Source organism: Phyllostomus discolor, chromosome 9, assembly GCF_004126475.2.
Source record: "Phyllostomus discolor isolate MPI-MPIP mPhyDis1 chromosome 9, mPhyDis1.pri.v3, whole genome shotgun sequence".
NCBI classification, from domain to species: Eukaryota; Metazoa; Chordata; class Mammalia; order Chiroptera; family Phyllostomidae; genus Phyllostomus; species Phyllostomus discolor.
The window spans coordinates 24,496,672-24,508,911 of record NC_040911.2 but is presented as its reverse complement, the minus strand read 5'-3'; positions in this window follow the sequence as shown (position 1 = coordinate 24,508,911).

Here is a 12,240-nt window from a genome sequence, read left to right as displayed (position 1 = left end):
ACTTGAACAACATAAAAAATAAAATAAATAAAAATATGCTCACTCTCTCCTAGATCTTTGGGTGCAGCAGTGACATAATTTGACTATGTCATTTGTTTCCAGTTTCAGGAAAAACACTTATTGTATTAGGAATTATTCTGACAGCGAGAAGTGTTGGTTCATTCTTTATCTTATGCTTGTTAACAGTGAAAATTTACCCAGGAGTCAAGCAACCCTATAGAAAGTTTTAAAAGCATGATTAGATGGACAGACAGATGAGTGATACAAAATCAGCAAAGAAAGCTTTGTCTACAAAAGGAAAATTTTCTTGTACAGACAATCCTATCATGCATTCTGTCATGAACATGACAATAAACTTCTTTCAAGATATTATTGCACATTCATAAACTAGATTAATATTAAAGAATTTAGATTATCTACTGTTTATGTAAAATACTAGATAAAGCTATTGGTGCGCTCGGCTGAGATTGATCCCCAGGATTTGGAAATATTAACACAGTATGTACTGTGTACAGATGGGTACAGATAGAAACTCCTTTGGCTGTAGTAGACCAGGTTACTAAAAACTTTCAGAATGAAGCTAATGGAGGGCTCATTTGAGAATGAAAACTTGGTGTGACCTGGGAAATGTATTTGTGTCTACCTTTTGTGCTCCCTCGTAACCCGAGCAGCTCTGATTCCTGGTCTATGGGCTGTACCAGCTCTGGAATCCTCTGTTCCAAGGAAATTCAGGAGACAAGAGGCAGAGTTTCCCAGAATTGTACCTTGGGCTTTGGGTTTTACCAAAGTTCTTTTCTGTCTTTATGGACAATTTCTCCACAACTTAAAATAATGTCCATTAGGGTCATATAGGTTCTCAAAATTGGCAAAAACAAGTGTACCTTGTTAAGAGTTACTTGCAAAGAGGACAGTGGAAAGCATTATGCTAAGTGCAATAAGCCAGGAGGTAAAAGACAAATACCATATGATCTCACCTTTAACAGGAACCTAAATAACAAAATAAACAAACAAGCAAACTATAACCAAAGACACTGAAATAGAGAACAGGCTGACAGTGACCAGAAGGGAGAGGAAAGGGAATTTCAGGGGAATTTCAGGGGAAAAGGGGAAGGGTTTACAGGAACAAATATAAAAGACACATGGACAAAAACTAGGGGGGGTGGGAAAATGGTGAGGGAAGTGGGAAGGGATGGGAGGGTGGGCTGTAACGGGAGTAAAGGACAGAAAACCGTACTTGAACAATGATTAAAATAAAATAAAAAAAAAGACAATCATTTTCTTGTGGCTTTTAGTTACATGGTTAATTTCTGTGACTTACTTTCCTGTGGATTCATAATTAAAGCATAAACTTTCTGTACAAAATGACTAGTCAAAACATTTAAAACCTAGTCACTCAATTATGTTGACCATACCCAGGAAAAATGTATAGAAAAAATAGTGCATCCCAGCAAACAACAAGTAAGAGTAAGGTTGAAAGAAAAGAGAAATGTAGACAGAAGACAAAGAGACAGCAAAGAAGTAAACATGATGAGGGAAGGGGAGTGAATATAAAGAAGAAACCAGATAAAACCAGCCCCTGGTTGATGTGTTTTCTTGCAAAGTGGCCAGGAAGCAGGAAGGAAGGATGGAGGGGAACAGGGAGCTGGCTCCTCTTCTAGTTCCATTTGAATTATGATTTCACAGGGGGATTACTTCCTTCACCTTGGAAAAGAAGTTTCTACCCTTTGTGCATTAAACTTCAAACATTTATTAAATATAACAGAGACTGAGAATGTAAAATAAGTACCTATAATTTAAAACCCATTACACTGAATGATTCTCTACTTTGTTTCCTTTATTATTATTATTTCTCACCCTGCCAGTTCACTGTCTACACCTTTCCTTCTAGGACCAATGATAATCACTGTTCTATCATGGAGCCTTTATATAATTTCTCTTTTTATCATAATTTGAATGCAAATTAAAGATCAACAAAAGAAAAACCCTAGTTTACATCAATTGTGTTGTTTAGTTTCTTCCCATTGTTGGGTGTGGAAGAAGCTGGATGTTAAGCAACTTTCCTGTAAAATTCTAATTCAGGATGATTTGAATTGTGCTATTCAACATGAGAACCAATTGCATGGCTACTTAAATTTAAACTAATTAAAATTAGATAAAATTAAGAATACAGCCCCACATTTCATTAGCCACAATTTCAAGTGCTCAATTGCCACATGGACTACTGTAATGAGCAGTGGAGATACAAAACATTTCTCTCGTAAAAAATTTCCACGGCCAGAGCTGGTTTAGAATGTAGTGTTTTTCATGGGTCAGAAATTATCTCTTCCTATTGATTCTCATGAGGCTTACCACTGTACATGTATTGTGATTTTCTGCTCTTCTCTGAGGAAAATATTTTACTAGACAAAAACATGCCAATCAATCTTTAGTTATTTTAATGCAGAGGAAAAGAAATTTCATGACATTGAAGCCTAAATTCATGGTAAACTTCTGCAAAGGGACTGGTGAAATTTATGGACACAGCTGGTTTGCAGTCGTAAAACCCTATATTTTTAAATGAAAAATGGCATCTGTGTCTGTTAATTGATACTTAGGCATACACACATAAATTGCCTGGGAATTAGAAAGGTGTACGTCTTACGTCCTGCCCACATCTTGCCATTTGACAATCACTGCTGGGATTCATTTTTCCTCCTTGCTATTCTTATAGAGGGGGTGGAAAAATGCCTTCTCCTTGTTATAAATATTGCCCTTTGGGAATACATCCTTCCCCTAATCCAGCTTTAATCCTTTCAAACTCTGCATTAAGAAACCGCTGTGTGTTGTGGTAGCTGCCATTCTAAGTAAGTTGGAGCTTTGTGATCATTGCCCCCCTGTCTAGTGAGAAAAGGAAAAAGACAAAGTGTAATGCCACAGGCAACCCCACCTTGGAAATTAATAAGAATGTTACACTGAGGCCACAGAAAAGCTATCAGGACAAGCCTTGCCTAGCCTGCATTTGAACATTTTAGTTCTTTGCTAGTATTCTCTAGTTTGCAATGGATTGGTAGCAATAGAATCTGGGGATATTCTGTTACAAGTTTCATGCAAAAGTTTATTAAATTTGCTCTCATAATTATTGTGAGCCCTAGAAAAGATGACTGGAGCTCCAGAGCCTATACTTCTCCCTCCTGAGCAGATTGCTTTATCATTCTTCCGTGCATTGGTAATTTCCATTAGAAAGCTTGCTAACCTGGTATTGACAATTACAAATCATAATCAGAGGTGAAAAAAAGCTCTGATCTGTGGTGAAGCCAATACCAGCTATCTGGGAAGAAAAGAAACACAAGAAAGTAAACACCCAACTGCTGGTATATCTGCCCTTTTTATGTGAACACTACAAAGTGTGAAACATGAATGCAAAGAAAGAGAATGATTTTCAGAGATTTAATCCCTTTAGAATAGAAAGCTTTGGTTGCAGTTTAAGAAACCTTTTCACCTCAAGGTCACAGCTTGAATCTCATCTGGATTTATGTACAGCGTTCGCATTCAATTATTTTTGAGCTCTTTCTGCGGTATTGCCCCTTGCGTGGCATACATTGTTTATGCACATCTGGCCTTTCACACATTTGTCCTGCTCACTCTTGTCTGCTTTTCTGGTTAATATGCCCTGATCTTTTAAATTGGTTGATTGGGTTATGATGGATGAGTTTATCATCCTTCCTCCTTTCTCTACCTAGGTATAATCAAGTTGGAATCAGACTTCCTGACCCTCGGATACTCAATAGAAAAAAAGAAAAAAAGAACGGCTCCTACAGCAGGGTTGTGCGTGGTGAATCCTGGCACTGGGAAACACAGGTTCTGTCTTTCTGCTATTTTTCACCAGAGTGGAAGGAGAATCAACTGATTTTTAAAAATCTGTACTGAATATTTAAAATACAAATATATGGAGAAAATGACTTAGGCACATATATGTGTGTGTATATATATATATATATATATATATCAATATGCACATATATGTGTATGTATTTTTAAACAGATGGCTTACATACTTATCTTAAATATAATAGTAATTTTTATTAACAGATATTAATTATGAGCTTATATGAAAAGCACTGACAAGAATTATAGGTGATAAGGAATTCTAGACCTTCCCTAATTAACTTATTTCATAGGGAGAAACATACACTTCTGACAAATAAAAATTAAAGTGCAGAGTAACATGGTGACAAACAAGTGATACATAATCAATCCTTCAGAAACCCATAGTGACAGAGGAATATTATGGTCTGGGTTGATTAAAGAAGACTTCATACAGGAGGTATGACATGAATATTATATAGCGCAAGAATGAGATAGACAGAGAAATTAAATTGTAGGGCATTTAAGAAAGTAGGAATTTGAAATATGTATAGGGTGAGCTGTGGAGAAGGTGGATTGATTGGCATGGAGTACGATCCCTTGAGAGATTTGGAAACATATTGAAGCATTGCTTTTTTTCCTTTCCTATATACCTAGCCAATCCTTCTTCTTTTGCCCTCTTCCCTTCGCTCTCCCTACTAATAAAAGGAAGCAGACCTAGGGCTGCAACCCTGTCCTGCAGAATCCAGAATGCCTTAGCTTTAAAATGCTGAGATGACCTTCGAAGGCTGTGAGAAGAGGGCCCCAGCTGAGGATTTCAGCAGAAGGGAACCAAGCATCAAGCCTAATAGTGCTCAAATTGTGGTTTGGGGCATTAACATTTTTATTTCCTTTTCTCTGAGAGCCATCAATCGCCTTCTACAGACATTGAATTCACTTACAAAGTTAAAACAGAGAAATAAAGTGGAATGCAATGATCAGGAAATTCCATTTGTTTTTTTCTCCCTTTCATCATTTTGTTGAATGTGTGCAGAAGTATATGAGGTTATTCATTTGTACCCAAACAGGAATATAGGATTTGCCATATTGGATCAGCCCATTGGTCTATCAATGTTGTATTCTCACTGCCTCTGGCACCAGATGATACATGAAGCACTGGAGGAGAGCAAACTGTCCCCCACCCACCGCCACATACACACACACACACACAAGCAGCAAGTCAATTGTGCTGTGCAATATATGAGGTGAAAGTCTTAGCTGCCCAGAATGGGACTATATGAATGGAATATGTATTTGAAGATGTCTAAATAGGGCAGAAGCTGCATCTGTCAAAGAAATTATGTCCAATGGTTTCCTGCTCACTTACAGTTATGAGAACTATTATTTATCTCACAATAATAAATTAAAATAGTGGAATCAAACAGTTCCATTCCAGAAAGATGAAGACAATGCTCTAGGTTAACTGACATATTGCTGTTTTCTCTTTGGTGAAACTAGAATGTAATATGATGCCTCAAGATCAGAACCCCCCTTCCTTTGGTAATTATTAAAATGGGCTCACAGTCTTTTCAGTTACTTAGGCTATTCACTCATTCACTCCACAGGAAAAGACTAGATTGCATCATGCGGTCTTTTATCCCATGTGGAGAGTGCTACAAGAAAGGACGCCCAGGCTTAGTAGCAATGGGGAGCTGAGACGCCATGATTAAGTTCAATACAGGTGACAGTGGAGTGTGTGTCACAGATGTGCACACAGGTGTGTATTCAGAGAGCGGAGGGGCCGATTACTTCTAGATGACATGAGATGAGAAAAACACTATGCTGATATTTTCTTCCTGGAGGGGAATCTGAACAAAATACAAAATAACTTATCTGACATCCCTCAAAATCCAATAATTAGGCAATTAAATAATATTCTTAGTTTTAGCAATAAATCACAGGGCTGGAATTATGCTCCACTATGGATAAGATGCAGTTTCCTGATCTGAATAGCAATTATGCAAAATTATTTCTTGTTTCATTGGGGATTTTCAAACTGTAGCCCCAGATCAGACCTGTTGATAATATTATAATAATGATAGCAGGGCTAGCTACATGTTTTGTGGAGCTCAGTATAAAATGAAACTACAGTGTCCCCCATTTTGAAAAACAGAAAAAAAGTTCCTTTAAGCATATTAAATATAAAGATTTTTTCCTAGACTCCATGGTCTCTCATCCAAACTGTCATGATGGTTATGTGCTTTTTGCTTTTTTCTATTTAGTGTCATTCTCATTAGTGAAAATTTAAATTTAAATTATTAGCATGACTTTTGCTATTCATTTTTATATTGTACAATGCCAGTTTTAAATGCAAATATAAAAACACTTAACTTGCATGTGGAATCACCAAAACTGCACAATTCATATTGTGAGCTCATATATATTTTGCTCTTAGCAGAACAATAGACACACTACACCAAACTGCTTTTCACTTGTTCATATGCGTATACTTTAGCTATAGTCTCTACCTACTGCTTAATGATAAGGAAGAATTGACAAGAAAAGAACTATGGGTTGCCCTATTTTCCCCTTTTCTTCTATGAAGTTGTTTCCAGTGTAAGTTGTTAGGTAATATACAAGGAAGTAGCTCAAGTAATTAAGGATATTATAGGGATCCTGGATTTTTCATGAGTCTTCAACCACAGTTGTCTTCATTCTGCATTCAAAGCAAGTTCTGGTTCAAATGGGAAGAATGGTCTCTTGGGGAAAGTGTGGCCTCATTTACTTCGTCTTAGATGTAATACATGTACCCTGTACTTTTGAGTCTTACTGAACTCCAGTTCACTTTGGGTTCATAGGAATTCTGTGCTCTTAGTATCTTGTGAATTTTAAATGCAAATTGTTGCAAGAAATGTTGGTAATGATGTATATTTTGAGTATCTCCTCTCCTCATGAGTATGCCCTGTTGGCCCATTGAACTTCACTTACAAAACTCAAATTCCAGGACAAAATTACTAAGAATTAAGAATCAAATATAGTGACTGTAGAGCATTGAACCAAAACTGGAGCCCTCTTAAGGCAGAGATCTGCTCAACTGCACAGGTCCAAGTCTGTGAAGCTAGCCTTACTAATGACACCAACAGTATGTTTAACACTGTGTGAGGCTATGTGGTAAAGCCATATTCTATACATCATATCTTTAATTTTCACAACTGCTCTATTTTACACATGAAGAAATTGAGATTTTGAGATATTAAGCAATGAGCTCTCGGTTCTTTAATATTCAAAGTATGTCTCTCTTTATGAGCATCATCATGAAGTTTATTATAAGTTTACAGTGTTGCCCCCCTGCCCCCTCCCCCAGATCTGCTGAACCAGAATCTGCATTTTCACGAGCTCCCCAGGTGATATGTGTGCATGTTAAAGTTTGAGAAGCATTTCTTGTGTCAGTCTGATGACAAGTGAAAGGGACCATAATTTATATCGAGTCCTATCTGACTTCAGAACTCAAACACTAAACCACTATTTTATCACCTTATATAATCCAAATTTCTGGTCACCCCAGTCATGTGTACAGAAAGACAGTTGACTGTGATCCGCACCACTGGCCGTAACCACTGGCCTGGAGAATCCTGCCATGCCTTCCAGTTTTACCAACTATGGTCACATTTATAAATCATATTTTTATGGAACACAAATAATGTTGAGCAATACATAGAAATGGATGCATTTCTGACCTTAATGTAACAGGCTTTAAAATGAAGAGAAGATAGGTTTTGAGCTGGACTATTTAGCTTGTTTAAAAGAAGCTGGGAAAGATACTTGTAAAGGATGTTTTCAAAACACGAAGTGCTATGTTAGATGAGCACTGCTCAGTTAGTTCCTATCCTCACATAAACCTCTGAGATGGATAGATATTCTTCTTCCCCCTACATAAAACCAACCCATGTGCAGGGAGGAGAATTTTGAAGATAGCTCACCTCAATTCAATTATACTTTATGCCAATAAATATCGCATGTTATATACATTAAGTGCAGAGCACTGTGTTTGGGGCTGTGGAGAATAATAGAGATGCAAGACAAGGACCACTCTCAGATCTAGAAGATGATTAGTTATTTAACAAATTAGCTCATTTAATTCTCATAATATTTCCAGAAGGAATAGACTATTTTCATCATCTGTATCTTACAAATAAGGAAACTAAGGCACAAAGAGGTCAAGAACCTAGTCCAAATTCATACGCAATGGCGGGGTCTGGATTTGAATGCGGGCCATCTCGTTCCAGAATCACTGCTGTTAATGACTACTCTAGGCTGCCTCTGAGCCAAATTCACAAACGATTTTATTATGGGATGAAATATAACTACAAGCACATGGTAGGGTCAGAGGAAGAGAATATTTGACACCAAATTTTAACTAGATTCACTAAAAACCTGCTGTGATGAGAATCTGAGGTGCAAGGGATAAAAGAGTGAGCAAGTATGTTTTCAAAACAGGTACAAAACTACATAATTTGAACATGAAATATTTTCTTTTGGAATAAAATAGTAAGATCTATGGAAATTACCCTGCTTCATGTTTTTTGTTTGGATATGTTTGTGTCTAATATCTATGTCTTTGTAGTTTACCACCAAGTGAAATGATATTTTGAAATAATTTTAATTGATATACCTTATATTTTATTTCTAGTTCTTTACTAGGGGCTTTATGAAGTAGATCTAGAGAATATATATTTAGTTTTTCTATATAAAATCCATTTTAGAAGTTGTTCTGTCTCATTATGTAAATTCCAAATCCATTGCTTTACATCAAAAAAGAGTGCATTTCATTGTCAGGACCCCAGGTACAGGGTGTGTGGTTACGATTCCTTGTGATGAGTTTCAAGGAAGGGTCTGGAGATTGGGAAGTGTGCCACCAGTGACAGGACTTGCTGACCCTGTAAATGCATGTAAAGCTAACTATTCTGTGAAGAGTAAAACAGAGGCTAAGTGGATAGGGGAATACAATTTTCAACGTCACCATTGTGTTTTTGCCTGCCTTTCAGATAAGGAGAAGGACCCTTGAACATTGTACTACAGAAATCATGTCCACTTGAAACCTCAGGATGTGACCTTATTTAGAAATAAACATTTTATGTATGTAATTAGTTAAGATGATGGGCCCTAAATTCAATGGTTAATGGCCTTACTATTATGGCACAGACGCACATAAGAAGAACATCATGCCCTAATGTGTACCAACGTGACACATGTCCTAGTTTGCCACATACATACATACACACACAGGGAAAAGAATGCCACCTGAAGACAGAGGCAGAGACTTGAGTTATGCATCTACCAACCAAGCGATGGCAGGCATTACCAGCAAACCTAAGAAACTACAAGACAGACATGGAATATGTTCCCCATCTGAGCTCCCAAGGAAAGATCAACCCTGCTGACACTTTGATGTCAAATGTCTAACTTCCAGAAATGTGAGAGAATAAATTTCTATTTAATTAAGCCACCCAGTTTATAATGTGTCCCATGGTAATCCTAGAATATTAATACAGTATTACTTAGTTGGTCACAACTGAGCATTAGTGATATTGAATTGCTAAATATAATTGAATTTGTTTTTCTCTGCCTTTCTAAAGAAGGTGTTTCATGAAGTCAGTGGTTGATTTTATAATACTCAGTCTATTTCATATGGAAAAATGTATTGTGTCTAAATATAGTAAAAATATAAGTAAACAAAGCAAATCTCCAAATTGTGGGCTGATTCATGAGTTGAATTATGGGGCCCAACATGAAAGAAATATTTATAAGAAAATCAAAATAATTTTATTAAAAATTGTATGTAAGAGTATCATTTAGTTACATGAATAAATTTCAGAGGATTTTATAAAATGATCACTAGAGAACTGGATCATACATAAAATCTTAAAATGTTGGTAACTGCTTTGAGTTTATTATTATATATGTGTATTTTCCTATCATAATTAGCCCTGAGATTTTCAAAATGTAAAATGCCTCTGCTTTTTTCAGAAAGAGTAGGGCACACGAACAGAAGGAAGGCAGGTCACTAAAGAGGCTGCTGTCCACCCAAGTTACTCAGCAGAAAGAGCTCGAGTGTATGTGCATGCCTGCAATGACCAAGAAGGGGCACAGACAAAGTCTCTAGGGCCAGTGCCACAAGAAGTGTGTGTGTGTGTGTGTGTGTGTGTGTGTGTGTGTGTGTGTTGTGGGCCCGAAAGAGGTTACAAGATCTTAATATTAAACTCTACTGGGGTTTTCTTATATCCGGGTCACCAAATGCCATGTTGCATGCCTAAGAAGAAATCATTTTTCTGTCTACCTTGCCTCTCTTCTCTTCCTTTCCTATACTTTCTTTCTTATGCACCATCCTATTTTTAAAATATATATGTTTTCCTACCTGTCTTTTTTTGTCTACCTTTGTCTTGACTATCTATGCTAAGTTCATAAATCTTATTTTTGGCAAAACAACACTAAACCCAGAATTCCCAGGACTGACACTAAGTTGATTGCTAAATTTTGCGAGAAAGATATGGACTTCATTTCTTCACATGTTTATCCTCAAAGAGTTTGCCTCATGTGGTAGTTTATATTGTTTTTGTGTGTATAGAGATAGATAGATGACAAATGATACATATATGTATAGATTATACATACATACATAGAGAAATACAGGGAACTGAGCTGTGGAAAGTTAGAGTGAAAGGTGTAAAATGAGCCCATATATGTTCAGAGCTGTATCACAGACCCAAACTGTCCAAAAATCATCATCTATTGGATATCTTTGTAAATACACAAAAAATTTATCTCCAAATCAATCTACATTTTTATTTTCTTACTCCTATGAAAAAAAGGAAAGAACTTAACCATAGTGGGTTTTTTTGCAAAAATAATTGTAATTGCATGACAAAATGTCTAACTATTCTAGAAAAATCATGTAACCTCACCAGACAACAGAAAATCCACCTGTGAAAACAATGTTCTCTCCTCTTGTTACACAGAGGCCTGCAGTCATCTTCCCAGCTGTAATTCTCTCTGACACCAAGGATATTAAGAATGTGAAGAAAATGCTCAAGTAGATTATAAATAATAGTATGAGACACAGTGAATTATATTTTCTAATAATTGACGTTACATTATAAGATGGGGCGGGGAAAGCATGAAAACAAAGAAAATGTGAGTGCAGGGAATCCAGGATTTCTCATTGCTTCTTTGAACTGAGGTGGGATCAAGAGAGGAAACTAAAGAAAGTAGAGAGACAGAGGCATGGAGAGAGAAAGAGAGGGAAGAAGGAGAGAGGGAAGGAAGGAAGGAAGGAAGGAAGAAAGGAAGGAAGGAAGGAAGGAAGGAAGGAAGGGAGGGAGGGAGGGAGAGAAGGAGGGAGGGAGGGAGAAAATAAGGAAAGGAGTGAGGGAGGGAGGAAAGAAGGGAGGAAAGAAAGAGAGAAGGAGAAACAAAAAGAGACTAGTGCTCATTTGGGGCTGGTACTTGTGCCACGCGATGCACTGAGTTAAATGGACTAAAGAACAGAGAAATGCAGCTGGATCTGTAAAAATAAGGGTGTCTCTATCACCCAGGGGAAACCATCCCAGTTTCCATGAAGTAATTGTGAATGTTACTTCTTGAAAATAAGGTGGGTGAATGTGCTTGTTGCATATTCACTGTCTTAAATCTATTTTTTACATAAAATTACCCTAATGCAAACTCACAGGTATCAGATCTAGGTTCTGCCCTTAATTAGTGTAGTATATTGTTGCCCAGCCTTCTCTGAAGGAGCTTTGCCTCCCTGCCTACTTTACATGATTTGGGGGTTTATTATCTAACAAGATAATGCACAGGAAAGATTTTGTTTATGTGTAAAACACAATTCCTTCTGGGATTTCAACACATCTTGAGAGACAGCTGCTTGGGACGATATCTCCTTTTTTCTCCTTTTTATTTAATTTATTGGGGTGACACTAGTTAACAAAATTATACAGGTTTCAGTGTACAATTCCACAACACATCATCTGTACACTGCATTGTGTGCTCACCAACCCAAGTCAAGCCTCCATCCTCCTTTAAAAAAAGACGTTAGTTATTTTTAAGGAGGCATTGTGAAATGAAGTGTTAAAGAAGGGATATAAAAAAATTAAGGCCTGAAAACATAGTACAAAGGAGAAAACGGGTGTTTTTATAAATTAGGGTTGAGTATTATTTATCTAGATTGTTTGTCTCCATAATCAAACCTGGCTAAACAAGGACTCTACTTAATGCTGTTTTATCCTGATATTATCAGGAGCTGACATGCATAATAAACAGGGGTAGACCCCTTAGAGTCTAATTGTGTCTTATAGGGATAAATTTCACTCCAGTTGACTCCTAAGGTTAAAGTGAATGGGGAAAGAGAGAGTAAAGGAAAGA